The following is a 15,364-nucleotide window of genomic DNA, read 5'->3' as shown; positions in this document are numbered from 1 at the left end:
TAATAAAAATAAAAAAATTAAAAATTAAAAAAAAAATGTAAAAAAAATCTTTTTTTTTTTCGTACTGTCACCAATCAGTGTTCCTGATCAACGCCATGCCAGTTATATGATGACGCTGTACTGCACTGGTGATGGTATGTAAAAAAGAAAAAAAGTGAAAATCATTTTGCCCCCCGGCAATCTAGCCATAGGAGCTTTGACTCCCCTGCCAGGAGACCCTGGCGGGGGGCCGCCGGGAGGTCTCCGTGCGCCCTCGCGGACACAGCTTGGGCACAGGGCTTCCCGGATGCTGCGCCCACCAGTGATAAAGGCCGTGCTCACGAGAGCGTGGCCCGAGTCAAGGGGCGTGCCTCGTTGCCCAGGAAATGCAGCGCTGGGCCGGCAGTTGCTGGGGGCAACCCGGAAGCATCCTGCCCAGCTTTAAAAGGATGGCGCAGGATCCAGCCTCGCGCTCTCTGCCTGCAGCCACTGCTGTCGTGGGAGGTCCGGGTGGGGACTGGACCTCCACCGATGTAACCGCTGGGCACTCTGCAGGAGACCAACCCCCCCAAAGGTCAGGACTGTTATCCGCTGCCACCCTGCTAAATACTCCAAGGTTGGGAGTACCCACTGTGCTGTGTGCTAGAACTGCTTTGCTGTGGGCCCCACAATATCCTGCCTAATACTCTGGGGCCCGGATTACCTGCTGTGCTGTGTGCTAGAACTGCTTTGCTGTGGGCCCCACAATACCCTGCCTAATACTCTGGGGCCCAGATTACCCGCTGTGCTGTGTGCTAGAACTGCTTTGCTGTGGACCCCACAATACCCTGCCTAATACTCTGGGGCCCGGATTACCCGCTGTGCTATGTGCTAGAACTGCTTTGATGTGGGCCCCCTGATACCCTGCCTACTACTCTGGGGCCCAGGTTATCCGCTCTGCTGTGTGATGAGGAGGTTCACCCCCCCTTTCTGTCACCTGCTGTGAGCCAGGACACCCCTTCCGGAACCGTGAGTTTCTGCAAGCCGCCTACCTTCCTGGAAGCCCCCTGCTGCAGAGTGTCTGCAAGCCGCCTATCGTGAGTGTCCCTAGAAGCCATGAAATGCCCCTATTGTGTGCTCAGACTACCCTTGTCAGGAACTGCCCCTATTGTGTGCTCAGACTACCCTTGTCAGGAACTGCCCCTATTGTGTGCTCAGACTACCCTTGTCATGAACTGCCCCTATTGTGTGCTCAGACTACCCTTGTCATGAACTGCCCCTATTGTGTGCTCAGACTACCCTTGTCAGGAACTGCCCCTATTGTGTGCTCAGACTACCCTTGTCATGAACTGCCCCTATTGTGTGCTCAGACTACCCTTGTCATGAACCGCCCCTATTGTGTTCTCAGACTACCCTTATCATGAACCGCCCCTAGTGTGTGCTCAGACCGCCCTTGTCATGAACTGCCCCTATTGTGTGCTCAGACTACCCTTGTCATGAACCGCCCCTATTCTGTGCTCAGACTACCCTTGTCATGAACCGCCCCTATTGTGTGCTCAGACCACCCTTGTCATGAACCGCCCCTATTGTGTGCTCAGACTACTCTTGTCATGAACTGCCCCTATTGTGTGCTCAGACTACCCTTGTCATGAACCGCCCCTATTGTGTGCTCAAACTACCCTTGTCATGAACTGCCCCTATTGTGTGCTCAGCCCACCCTTGTCATGAACTGCCCCTATTGTGTGCTCAGACCACCCTTGTCATGAACCGCCCCTATTGTGTGCTCAGACTACCCTTATCATGAACTGCCCCAATTGTGTGCTCAGACTACCCTTGTTTGAAGTGCCCCTATTGTGTGCTCAGACTACCCTTGCCTTGAACCACCCCTATTGTGTGCTCAGACTACCCTTGTTTGAAGTGCCCCATGGCATGCCTAGATTACAGCTACCTGGACTGCCCCCCTGAGGGCTTGAGCCATCGCTACCTGAATCAGACCCAATCGCCAAGGTCCCGCTAAGTCCCTGTGCTCCTTATGTTGTCCCTAGAAAGCTGTGTGGGAGCTGTGCTGAGGCCAGACCCCATAGCCAAGGTCCTGCTGAGTCCCAGTGAGCCTGATGTTGTCCCTAGAAAGCTATGTGGGAGCTGTGCTGATGCCAGACCCCATAGCCAAGGTCCTGCTGAGTCCCAATGAGCCTGATGTTGTCCCTAGAAAGCTATGTGGGAGCTGTGCTGATGCCAGACCCCATAGCCATGGTCCTGCTGAGTCCCAGTGAGCCTGATGTCTTCCCTAGAAAGCTGTGTGGGAGCTGTGCTGAGGTCAGACCCCACAGACAAGGTCGCTGAGTCCCCGTGAGCCTGATGTTATCCCTAGAAAGCTGTGTGGGAGCTGTGCTGAGGGCAGACCCCCAGCCAAAGTCCCGCTGAGTCCCCCGTGAGCCCGCTTATCGTAAGTGTCCCTACAAGTCGTATGTTGCGGAGTGCCATGAACTGTCCTGATTTTTTATTATTATTATACAGGATTTATATAGCGCCAACAGTTTGCTCAGCTCTGTACATTATAATTTCATGTATTTCATAGTTCAATAAAGGTTTGTGTGCTTACCATCTACTTTGTGTGTTCTGTCCTGCCTGCGCTTCCATCACAGGGGGATATCTGTCCTGCCCTGACATTTGGGGGATATCTGTACCATCCTGACATTTGGGGGATATCTGTACTGTCCTGACATTTGGGGGATATCTGTACTGTCCTGATATTTGGGGGATATCTGTCCTGTCCTGATATTTGGGGGATATCTGTCCTGTTCTGACATTTGGGGGATATCTGTACTGTCCTGACATTTGGGGGATACATGTACTGTCCTGATATTTGGGGGATATCTGTACTGTCCTGACATTTGGGGGATACATGTACTGTCCTGATATTTGGGGGATATCTGTACTGTCCTGACATTTGGGGGATACATGTACTGTCCTGATATTTGGGGGATATCTGTACTGTCCTGACATTTGGGGGATATCTGTACTGTCCTGACATTTGGGGGATATCTGTACTGCCCTGATATTTGGGGGATATCTGTACTGTCCTGATATTTAGAGGATATCTGTCCTCTCCTGACATTTAGGGGATATCTGGACTGTCCTGACATTTGGGGGGTATCTGTCCTGTTCTTACATTTGGGGATATCTGTCCTGACATTATGGGGGATACATGTACCGTTCTGACATTTGGGGGATATGTGTACTGTTCTGACATTTGGAGGATATCTGTACTGTCCTGACATTTGGGGGATACATGTACTGTCCTGACATTTGGGGGATATCTGTACTGTTCTGACATTTGGGGGATATCTGTACTGTCCTGACATTTGGGGGATATCTGTACTGTTCTGACATTTGGGAATTATCTGAACTGTTCTGACATTTGGGGGATATCTGGAGATATCTGTACTTTTCTGACATTTGGGGGATATCTGTACTGTCCTGACATTTGGGAGATATCTGTACTGTTCTGAAATTTGGGGGATATCTGCACTGTTCTGACATTTGGGAGATATCTGCACTGTTCTGACATTTGGGGGATATCTGTCCTGTATTGAAATTTGGGGGATATCTGTCCTGTTCTGCCATTTGGGGGATATCTGTCCTGTCCTGATATTTGGGGGATATCTGTCCTGTTCTGACATTTGGGGGATATCTGTACTGTCCTGAAATTTGGGGGATACATGTACTGTCCTGATATTTGGGGGATATATGTACCGTTCTGACATTTGGGTGATATGTGTACTGTTCTGACATTTGGAGGATATCTGTACTGTCCTGACTAGAGATGAGCGAATCGAAGTAGGCGAAGTGGAATTCGTTTTGAATATTGGAAAAATTTTGATTCGCGCCAAATCCGAAAATTTTTCCTAAAATGGCGGCGACATGTGCGGCGACGGAGCGGGGATGTCTGGGAAGGCGCGCAGACAAGGCGCGCTGACCCATAATGCATTCATTAATGACATGTGATCGCATTAGCCAATCAGCAGCCAGCCAGCCAGCACTGTGTAATGGTCGAGCTATAAATGGCGGCCATTTTAGAATTCTCCATTTGCCTCCAGTCATTCAAGAGAGGCAGACCTCTCTGTATTAGGGACAGAGTTAGGGCCACAGAAACGTTACTTAGGGACAGAAAAAAGTTACTTAGGGCCACAGAAACATTACTTAGGGACAGAGAAACGTTACTTAGGGCCACAGAAACGTTACTTAGGGACAGAGAAACGTTACTTAGGGCCACAGAAATGTTACTTAGGGACAGAGAAACGTTACTTAGGGCCACAGAAACGTTACTTAGGGCCACAGAATCGTTACTTAGGGCCACAGAAACGTTACTTAGGGCCACAGAAATGTTACTTAGGGTCACAGAACCGTTACTTAGGGCAACAGAAACGTTACTCAGGGACAGACACAGAATTGTTACTCAGGGACAGACACAGAATTGTTACTGAGGGACACAGAATTGTTACTGAGGGACACAGAATTGTTACTCAGGGACAGACACAGAATTGTTACTCAGGGACAGACACAGAATTGTTACTGAGGGACACAGAATTGTTACTGAGGGACACAGAATTGTTACTGAGGGACACAGAACTGTTACTCAGGGACACAGAACTGTTACTCAGGGACAGACACAGAATTGTTACTGAGGGACACAGAATTGTTACTGAGGGACACAGAATTGTTACTGAGGGACACAGAACTGTTACTCAGGGACACAGAACTGTTACTCAGGGACACAGAACTGTTACTCTGGGACAGACACAGAATTGTTACTGAGGGACACAGAATTGTTACTCAGGGACACAGAATTGTTACTCAGGGACACAGAATTGTTACTGAGGGACAGACACAGAATTGTTACTGAGGGACACAGAACTGTTACTCAGGGACACATAATTGTTACTCAGGGACACAGAATTGTTACTGAGGGACACAGAATTGTTACTCAGGGACACAGAATTGTTACTCAGGGACAGACACATAATTGTTACTCAGGGACACATAATTGTTACTGAGGGACACAGAATTTTTACTGAGGGACACAGAATTGTTACTGAGGGACACAGAATTGTTACTCAGGGACACAGATTTACTGAGGGACACAGAATTGTTACTCAGGGACACATAATTGTTACTCGGGGACAGACACAGAATTGTTACTGAGGGACACAGAATTGTTACTCAGGGACACAGAATTGTTACTGAGGGACACAGAATTGTTACTCAGGGACACATAATTGTTACTCAGGGACACATAATTGTTACTCAGGGACAGACACAGAATTGTTACTGAGGGACACAGAATTGTTACTTAGGGACACAGAATTGTTACTCAGGGACACAGAATTACTGAGGGACACAGAATTGTTACTGAGGGACACAGAATTGTTACTGAGGGACACAGAATTGTTACTCAGGGACAGACACATAATTGTTACTGAGGGACACAGAATTGTTACTCAGGGACACAGAATTGTTACTGAGGGACACATAATTGTTACTCAGGGACAGACACATAATTGTTACTCAGGGACACAGAACTGTTACTCAGGGACACAGAACTGTTACTGAGGGACACAGAATTGTTACTCAGGGACAGACACATAATTGTTACTGAGGGACACAGAATTGTTACTGAGGGACACAGAATTGTTACTGAGGGACACAGAAGTGTTACTTAGGGACACAGAATTGTTACTCAGGGACAGACACAGAATTGTTACTGAGGGACACAGAATTGTTACTGAGGGACACAGAATTGTTACTCAGGGACACAGAAGTGTTACTTAGGGACACAGAATTGTTACTCAGGGACAGACACAGAATTGTTACTCAGGGACACAGAATTGTTACTCAGGGACACATAATCGTTGAATTAAAGAGTATGTCAGACAACATGCAGAGGAGTGGCAGAGGAGGCAATGTTTTAGGAGCGAGCAGACGTGGCAGCAGAGGAAGGGGTCGAGGCAGCACTAGTCGCAGCCAGAGGCCAGTGCTCCCGGTGTCATCCAGTGGTCGTGTCTCCACCGACAACCCTGCCGTCATTGATTGGTTGGCTCGGTCGTCTTCCTCTTCCCAGGTCACCTCTGACACCTACAGCCAACGGTCGGTGTGTACGTCAGACACAACCGTTAGTTGGCATGGCCCGGGAGCAAGCCCACTGAAATCACGTGTCCTCTACCTGCCCCTGTCCTTTGCTGTTCCCTCACCAAGCGAAGTATCGCATGCTGTGGGCTCAGCCCCACTGTACAGTGAGGAAGAGCTAACAGAGGGCGGTCAGGAACGGGGGGAGACATCCGCCTCTTCAGCAGCCAGGCGAAGAAGTACTGGCGAGGAGAGTGGCTCTGTAGCCGGTCTAGAGACAGGTCTGTCTCCTGACCCAGACGCAGCCGAGGGGGCTAGTAGTGAGGCGGAGACCCTACTTGATGATGAGGAGGTTGATCGCACTTGGCAGCCTCGTCGTCATCAGGCAATTTCTTCCGCATCATCAGGAGAAGAGGGTGCCAGTTTGGCAGCGAGCAAAACAGTCGGTGGGTTGCCCAGGAGGCAGCAGGGTCGCAGCAGTGTCAGTGGAGGCAAACGGCCACGGAGTAGAGCACCAGCTCCACTGCAGCCTACCACCACGGCCAGTAGTGGTGCCGGTGTGCACGGAGGAAGTAGCAGTCAGCCAGTGAGGAGTAGCGGGGGCAAAGTTTCCTACTCGGCGGTGTGGCAATTTTTCGTCAAGCCGCCCGAGGAAGTAAACGTAGCCGTATGTCGACTATGTGGCCAGAAAGTCAAGCGTGGCCAGGGGGCCCATGTTGGGACTACAGCGTTGCGTCAGCATATGCAGCGTCGCCATTTGGTGGCCTGGGAAAACCGTGATAAAGATACGGCGGTTCTGCCTGCCCCAGCCCCCGCTCCATCACCCGCTCCGTTACTTGCTCCGTCACCCGACGTCAATCGCCCTCTATCAGCCAGTCAAGGCTCCAACACCTCTGCTGAGGGGAGTTGTTCCGCTCGTTCAGATGCTCCTTCTGCTGCTACTCCTCTTCACGGATTCCGTCAGCAGTCTTTTTTGGAATCCGTTTCCAAGAGACAACGATTGCGAGCACGCACCCGACGGTGCAAAAGCTGAACGTCCTCCTGTCCAAGTTGCTGGTGCTGCAGTCCCTCCCTTTCCAACTGGTGGACTCAGCACCTTTCCGAGAAATGATGGCTTGTGCCGCGCCGCGGTGGAGAGTGCCAAGCCGTCATTTCTTCGCCAAAAAGGCAGTGCCAGCCCTGCATTCACATGTAGAAGAGATGGTGGGCCAGTCTTTGAGCATGTCGGTCTCTGCCAAAGTTCACGGCAGCGCCGACGTGTGGAGCTGTAACTACGGTCAGGGACAGTACATGTCATTTACGGCCCACTGGGTGAACGTGGTGCCGGCACAGCAGCACCAGCAACTTGGACAGGTCACGCCGCTTTTGCCTCCACGTTTGCACGTCCTTGGTCCAGCAAAGATGTCCGCCTCTACCACCTCTTCTTCCGCCGTGTCCTCAGCCGCCACCCCCGTGCCAAGTCCCATTACCCGACCGGCATATCACATGTGCAGGGCGCAACGGTGTCACGCTGTGCTGCACCTGGTATGCCTTGGCGAACGTAGTCACACAGGGGAGGAACTTCTGAGTGTAATGAACAGAGAAATCGACAGATGGCTGTCTCCGCGCAAACTGAAAATCGGAACCATGTTGACCGACAACGGAAAGAACATGGTGTCTGCTCTGCGTCAAGGAAGGTTGTGCATTCGCCATGCATGGCTCACGTGTTCAATCTGGTTGTCAAGCGGTTCCTAAAATCCACCATCCCACTGCAAGACATCCTTAAAATGTCACGTAAACTTTGCATGCATTTCAGCCATTCCTACACCGCAAAGCACACCCTCCTTGAGCTGCAGCGGCAGAACGGAATTCCACAGCATCGCCTGATCTGCGACGTTGCAACAAGGTGGAATTCAACCCTACACATGTTAGACCGCCTTTACGAGTAGCAAAAGGCCATCACCGATTTCCTGATGTTACAAGCGGATAAAGGTACTCCCCTGTGTAACTTCGATGTCAGCCATTGGCAGCTCATGCTTGACACCTGCCGCTTGCTCAGGCCCTTTGAGGAGGCCACGCTATTCGTGAGTCGGCAGGACTATGGGATGAACGACGTCATTCCTCTGTTGCACGTCCTGGAACAAATGCTGTTAACAATGGCTGGTCAGGGTGCGGTAGACGTGGCGCACAGATCTCAACGCCACATGACCCCTGTGGGGGCAGGACAGGAAGAAGAGGAGGAGGTAGAGGAGGACATTGGTGCTCAGGAATTATTGAGTGAAATGGGTGGTTTTTCCACTCAGCGGACAGGAGTGGAGGAGCAGGAGCATCTGGTAGAGGAGGAGGAGGAGGAGACAGAGGACCCAGACGCACCGTGGCAGTATGCTGTGGAGATGGAGGCAGGGAGTCCCTCGCATTCCTTGGCACAAATGGCCCATAGCATGCTCGCTTGCTTGCGCAGCGACAGCCGAATAATAACCATCAGACAGAGGGATGACTTTTGGCTGTCCACCTTGTTGGACCCTCGCTACCGTTCCAAAATGGTGGCCTTTTTCACACCTGCTGAGAGGGAGGCCAAAATAACGTACTATAAAAACCACCTATGTAGTCAGCTGGTCTCTGCCTTTCTGCGCCAACGTCCATCCTCAGACACTGTGGGCCCTGTGCGCTCGCGTTCCACTGCCATGGCAGCAGGGGAGGGGTGGGGTGGTAGGAGCAGTGGCAGCTCCACCAGCAGCGGCTGCCTCAGTCTGCAGTCGATGATGAGTAGCTTTCTTCACCAGCGCAGTGAGGAAACTACTAACCAGCCGCAGCAGCAGCAGCAGCATCAGGTGGACCTGGAGCAGGAGCTCAAACAACAGGCTTGGGCCTACTTGGACAGCACCCTGCCAACCGAGGTAGACAATCCCCTTGACTACTGGGCAACGAAACTTGACCTTTGGCCCCAACTAGCTGAATTTGCCCTTGAAAGGCTGTCATGCCCGGCCAGTAGCGTGGCATCGGAGCGCGTGTTTAGTGCGGCAGGAGGTATTGTAACTCCGCGGAGGACACGACTGTCCACCCAAAGTGTGGAGAGACTCACGTTTGTGAAAATGAATCAGGCGTGGATTAGTCTGGATTTCAAACCACCAGTTCCTGACACAACTGACTAAATCCGCCATGAATTATGCCCCAAACATGTGCCACTTTCAGGTCTCCGCACACTGCTGCTGGTGTGTTTCATTTTGTCATAGGGTGCTGGCAGATTACGGGCCTCCCATAGCTGCTGCCAGGCCCCTAATCTGCCATGGGCCCCTGTACCGCCTCCTCACGCTGCTGCAAGGTCCACAGTGTGTCATGCCATGTGCCACTTTCAGGTCTCCTCACACTGCTGGTGTGTTTCATTTTGTCATAGGGTGCTGGCAGATTACGGGCCTCACATTGCTGCGGCCAGGCCCCCAATCTGCCATGGGCCCCCGTACCGCCTCCTCACGCTGCTGCAAGGTCCACAGTGTGTCATGCCATGTGCCACTTTCAGGTCTCCTCACACTGCTGGTGTGTTTCATTTTGTCATAGGGTGCTGGCAGATTACGGGCCTCACATTGCTGCGGCCAGGCCCCTAATCTGCCATGGGCCCCTGTACCGCCTCCTCACGCTGCTGCAAGGTCCACAGTGTGTCATGCCATGTGCCACTTTCAGGTCTCCTCACACTGCTGGTGTGTTTCATTTTGTCATAGGGTGCTGGCAGATTACGGGCCTCACATTGCTGCGGCCAGGCCCCTAATCTGCCATGGGCCCCCGTACTGCCTCCTCACGCTGCTGCAAGGTCCACAGTGTGTCATGCCATGTGCCACTTTCAGGTCTCCTCACACTGCTGGTGTGTTTCATTTTGTCATAGGGTGCTGGCAGATTACGGGCCTCACATTGCTGCGGCCAGGCCCCTAATCTGCCATGGGCCCCTGTACCGCCTCCTCACGCTGCTGCCAGGTCCACAGTGTGTCATGGGTCCCTGTACCGCCTCCCATTGCTGCTATCTCCAATGCCACACTCTGCCATGTGCCACTATCAGGTCTCCTCACACTGCTGCTGGGTTCCATTTTGTCATAGGATGCTGGCAGATTACGGGCCTCACATTGCTGCTGCCAGGCCCCAAATCTGCCATGGGCCCCCGTACCGCCTGGTCACGCTGCTGCTGGGTCCACAGTGTGTCATGGGTCCCTGTACCGCCTCCCATTGCTCCCACTCTGCCATGTGCCACTTTGAGGTCTCCTCACACTCCTGCGGTTTTCCATTTTGTCATAGGTTGCTGGCAGATTAAAGGCCTCCCATAGGTGCCGCCAGGCCCCAAATCGGCCATGGGCCCCCATACCGCCTGGTCACGCTGCTGCTGGTCCCACAGTGTGACCTGGGTCCCTGTACCGCCTCCCATTGCTCCCACTCTGCCATGTGCCACTTTGAGGTCTCCTCACACTCCTGCGGTTTTCCATTTTGTCATAGGTTGCTGGCAGATTACAGGCCTCCCATAGGTGCCGCCAGGCCCCAAATCGGCCATGGGCCCCCGTACCGCCTGGTCACGCTGCTGCTGGTCCCACAGTGTGACCTGGGTCCCTGTACCGCCTCCCATTGCTCCCACTCTGCCATGTGCCACTTTGAGGTCTCCTCACACTCCTGCGGTTTTCCATTTTGTCATAGGTTGCTGGCAGATTACAGGCCTCCCATAGGTGCCACCAGGCCCCAAATCGGCCATGGGCCCCCGTACCGCCTGGTCACGCTGCTGCTGGTCCCAAAGTGTGACCTGGGTCCCTGTACCGCCTCCCATTGCTCCCACTCTGCCATGTGCCACTTTGAGGTCTCCTCACACTCCTGCGGTTTTCCATTTTGTCATAGGTTGCTGGCAGATTACAGGCCTCCCATAGGTGCTGCCAGGCCCCAAATCGGCCATGGGCCCCCGTACCACCTGGTCACGCTGCTGCTGGTCCCACAGTGTGACCTGGGTCCCTGTACCGCCTCCCATTGCTCCCACTCTGCCATGTGCCACTTTGAGGTCTCCTCACACTCCTGCGGTTTTCCATTTTGTCATAGGTTGCTGGCAGATTACAGGCCTCCCATAGGTGCCGCCAGGCCCCAAATCGGCCATGGGCCCCCGTAACGCCTGGTCACGCTGCTGCTGGTCCCACAGTGTGACCTGGGTCCCTGTACCGCCTCCCATTGCTCCCACTCTGCCATGTGCCACTTTGAGGTCTCCTCACACTCCTGCGGTTTTCCATTTTGTCATAGGTTGCTGGCAGATTATAGGCCTCCCATAGGTGCCGCCAGGCCCCAAATCGGCTATGGGCCCCCGTACCGCCTGGTCACGCTGCTGCTGGTCCCACAGTGTGACATGGGTCCCTGTACCGCCTCCCATTGCTCCCACTCTGCCATGTGCCACTTTCAGGTCTCCTCACACTCCTGCGGTTTTCCATTTTGTCATAGGTTGCTGGCAGATTACAGGCCTCCCATAGGTGCCGCCAGGCCCCAAATCGGCCATGGGCCCCTGTACCACCTGGTCACGCTGCTGCTGGGCCCACAGTGTGACCTGGGTCCCTATACCGCCTCCCATTGCTCCCACTCTGCCATGTGCCACTTTGAGGTCTCCTCACACTCCTGCGGTTTTCCATTTTGTCATAGGTTGCTGGCAGATTACAGGCCTCCCATAGGTGCCGCCAGGCCCCAAATCGGCCATGGGCCCCCGTACCGCCTGGTCACGCTGCTGCTGGTCCCACAGTGTGACCTGGGTCCCTGTACCGCCTCCCATTGCTCCCACTCTGCCATGTGCCACTTTGAGGTCTCCTCACACTCCTGCGGTTTTCCATTTTGTCATAGGTTGCTGGCAGATTACAGGCCTCCCATAGGTGCCGCCAGGCCCCAAATCGGCCATGGGCCCCCATACCGCCTGGTCACGCTGCTGCTGGTCCCACAGTGTGACCTGGGTCCCTGTACCGCCTCCCATTGCTCCCACTCTGCCATGTGCCACTTTGAGGTCTCCTCACACTCCTGCGGTTTTCCATTTTGTCATAGGTTGCTGGCAGATTACAGGCCTCCCATAGGTGCCGCCAGGCCTCAAATCGGCCATGGGCCCCCGTACCGCCTGGTCACGCTGCTGCTGGGCCCACAGTGTGACCTGGGTCCCTGTACCGCCTCCCATTGCTCCCACTCTGCCATGTGCCACTTTGAGGTCTCCTCACACTCCTGCGGTTTTCCATTTTGTCATAGGTTGCTGGCAGATTACAGGCCTCCCATAGGTGCCGCCAGGCCCCAAATCTGCCATGGGCCCCCGTACCGCCTGGTCACGCTGCTGCTGGTCCCACAGTGTGACCTGGGTCCCTGTACCGCCTCCCATTGCTCCCACTCTGCCATGTGCCACTTTGAGGTCTCCTCACACTCCTGCGGTTTTCCATTTTGTCATAGGTTGCTGGCAGATTACAGGCCTCCCATAGGTGCCGCCAGGCCCCAAAACTGCCATGGGCCCCCGTTCCGCCTGGTCACGCTGCTGCTGGGTCCACAGTGTGACCTGGGTCCCTGTACCGCCTCCCATTGCTCCCACTCTGCCATGTGCCACTTTGAGGTCTCCTCACACTCCTGCGGTTTTCCATTTTGTCATAGGTTGCTGGCAGATTACAGGCCTCCCATAGGTGCTGCCAGGCCCCAAATCTGCCATGGGCCCCCGTACCGCCTGGTCACGCTGCTGCTGGGTCCATTGTGTGACATGGGTCCCTGTACCGCCTCCCATTGCTCCCACTCTGCCATGTGCCACTTTCAGGTCTCCTCACACTCCTGCTGGTTTCCATTTTGTCATAGGTTGCTGTATGGCCTCCCATTGCTGCTGCCTCCACCGCCACACTGTGGCTCCAAACACTGGTTTTGGCCCCGTGACTGGCCAAATGAGTGAAGTGTGCGGTGATTCTAAGATCGACGGCACTCATCTGCATGTCATACTGACTGACAGTATTATTTCTCTTCCCCAGCAGACTCCAAGGGCATTTAAATTAAAGGTACAGTGTTCTGCACTAATATTAAGTCTATCTGAAGCCTAGAAACACCCTTTTTTAAGTTAAATTCACAGCGAATATATTCGACTCGAATCGAATATTTTCCAAGAATTCGCCGAATCAGTCGAATCAAATTTTTGAATACTTCGCTCATCTCTATATACAATGTATGATATAATGGATCCTGTATGTATACAATGTTTCTTTCTCTCCATTCATAAAGAAAAAAAAACATAGAGGCGGGCTGCACAATGCCTGATCAATTTGTTTGCCAATCAGATGCTATCACAGCGATCAGGTGACCGGGAAGTGTTCATTAGTATGATACCCGGGGATCTTGGTGAGATCCTAGTCTCTGTGCAGCGCTCCCAGCACAAAGAGAGGTTCACAGATATGGGGCCCCCAGGATAAAGACCCACTTCTGTGAGGTCCCATATGTGCGCACTGTCAGTGGGATGGGGTTCATCCATTTGGAAGCTCCTGACTGGTCGCTGGCTTTCCCTGGATGACATTCCTTGTTCTTCCTCACACAGATATTGACCAGGAATTGGTAGGAAATGGTCATTATAGATGGGAACTCACCATTCTGGGCTCTCCTCTCCTGGAGGTCATTTGCAGGTCCCATCAGACCGATCAGTGTAAAGACTTTAATGGTGACATCCAGAGCCCCTTCTTCTCCATATGTGCCTATCAGGATGTCCTTGGTGGAGATGCAGTCAGCATTTTCTAGTCTTCCTCGGGGGATGGGAAGTTTATCTCCATAGGAGAAATCAGACAATTTGTCCCTAAATCTCTTGAAGTCACATCCTTTCAGATCCTCCAGAGAATATATGAGAAGATCCCCGGGGGTTTGTTTCTGCTTTCCTCCAATATCAGGAGCCAACCCTGCAGAGAGGACAATCAGCAACCATAAACATTCATCCTGATTGGATGATTTCTGACACATGACAGCTGATAAGTCTGTACTGGCAGCTGGTTTTGATATAAAGAGCATATAGATGAGGAAGGAAATCCCCCAATATGTCTATATGTACATTATCCTATGGAATGATTGGCTTCCCTGTGATAATGTCACATGACCTCTTCCAGGATGGTGTGTTGCCTCTCTGATGGATGAATATTGAATGCAAAAACCTAGGGGTCTATTTATAGAAAAGAAATCACCTTCATGAATAATCCCCATAATATGTCAAATATGTTTATTTCCTTTCATCATCAGCTCCATCTAGTGGCCATAATGTCATATCTTACTAGTTGAGGTATTTCAAGAAAAATACTGTTTATGGCCACTAGATGGAGCTGATGATCATAGGAAGTAACCTATTAGACACATTACAGGGATTATTAGTGATGGCTGTGCAAATGACACAAACTCATAATACATATTTTATATATAGACCTCCTAATGTATATGTGGGGTGACCATTTTAAACATCACGTTTATTTGTTGTTTGATAGTAAACTAAAAAAAACCTATAAATCCTGTAAAAAATGTTACCCCCATAAAATGATATGTGTGATCAGTGTGAACTAAGAACGATTACCCCCAAATCTCCCAGCAATACGTGTCATCTACCACAGGGCTGTGTTCTCCTTATGATTATAGACAAAGGATTCCCCCAACCACTGCACAGCTAACCATACAATTTGGGGTCATTCAGTCATTATGGATCACTGGGCCATCTCAGAAGATCATTTCCATTGATGATAAATAAAATTTGAAAACAAGGGAATGTGATTGAGGAATTGATGGAATCTTCTGAACTCTTCTAATGGGAGGACTGACCAGATGTCTACAGGAAATGTCCAGACTACAGAGACAGAAGATGCCCTATCATCTAATTCCAATCTCTGGAGATGTGAGATGGAGGAAACCATTGGAAAGGATTGTCAGGATCAGCAGTCATACCTTGTGAGGAGGAGGATGAGAAGGAAGAGGTCGCCATGACATCAGGAGATGACCGGAGATGACATCACCTGGAAGGAGCACAAACAATCATAAACTCATTTGTGGTGCGATGAACAGAACCAATAAGAAGGATTTTGTTCTCTTATGTGAATCACGATTGGCCACCTGGTTGTCTAATCAGAGAAGATCCTAATTGGATTGACTTCTGTCATTTACAACCCATAACTCTGAAGGTCAATCAGAACCTTCATCCTGGCATTCATCTGATTGGTATATCGAGAATTTTACCCTGTTTAGGGCCACAATTTATACAGACCTGTACTTTTCGGTGTGACCTCCACAAATCGGTGCCATTTATAGCCAAGTGGATCCAAGTAGATTCTTC

The sequence above is a fragment of the Staurois parvus genome, unplaced genomic scaffold (genome assembly GCF_062004578.1).
Source record: "Staurois parvus isolate SC_StPar_1 unplaced genomic scaffold, SC_StPar_1.0 ptg000512l, whole genome shotgun sequence".
NCBI lineage: Eukaryota > Metazoa > Chordata > Amphibia > Anura > Ranidae > Staurois > Staurois parvus.
Note: the sequence above shows the minus strand (reverse complement) of the source record.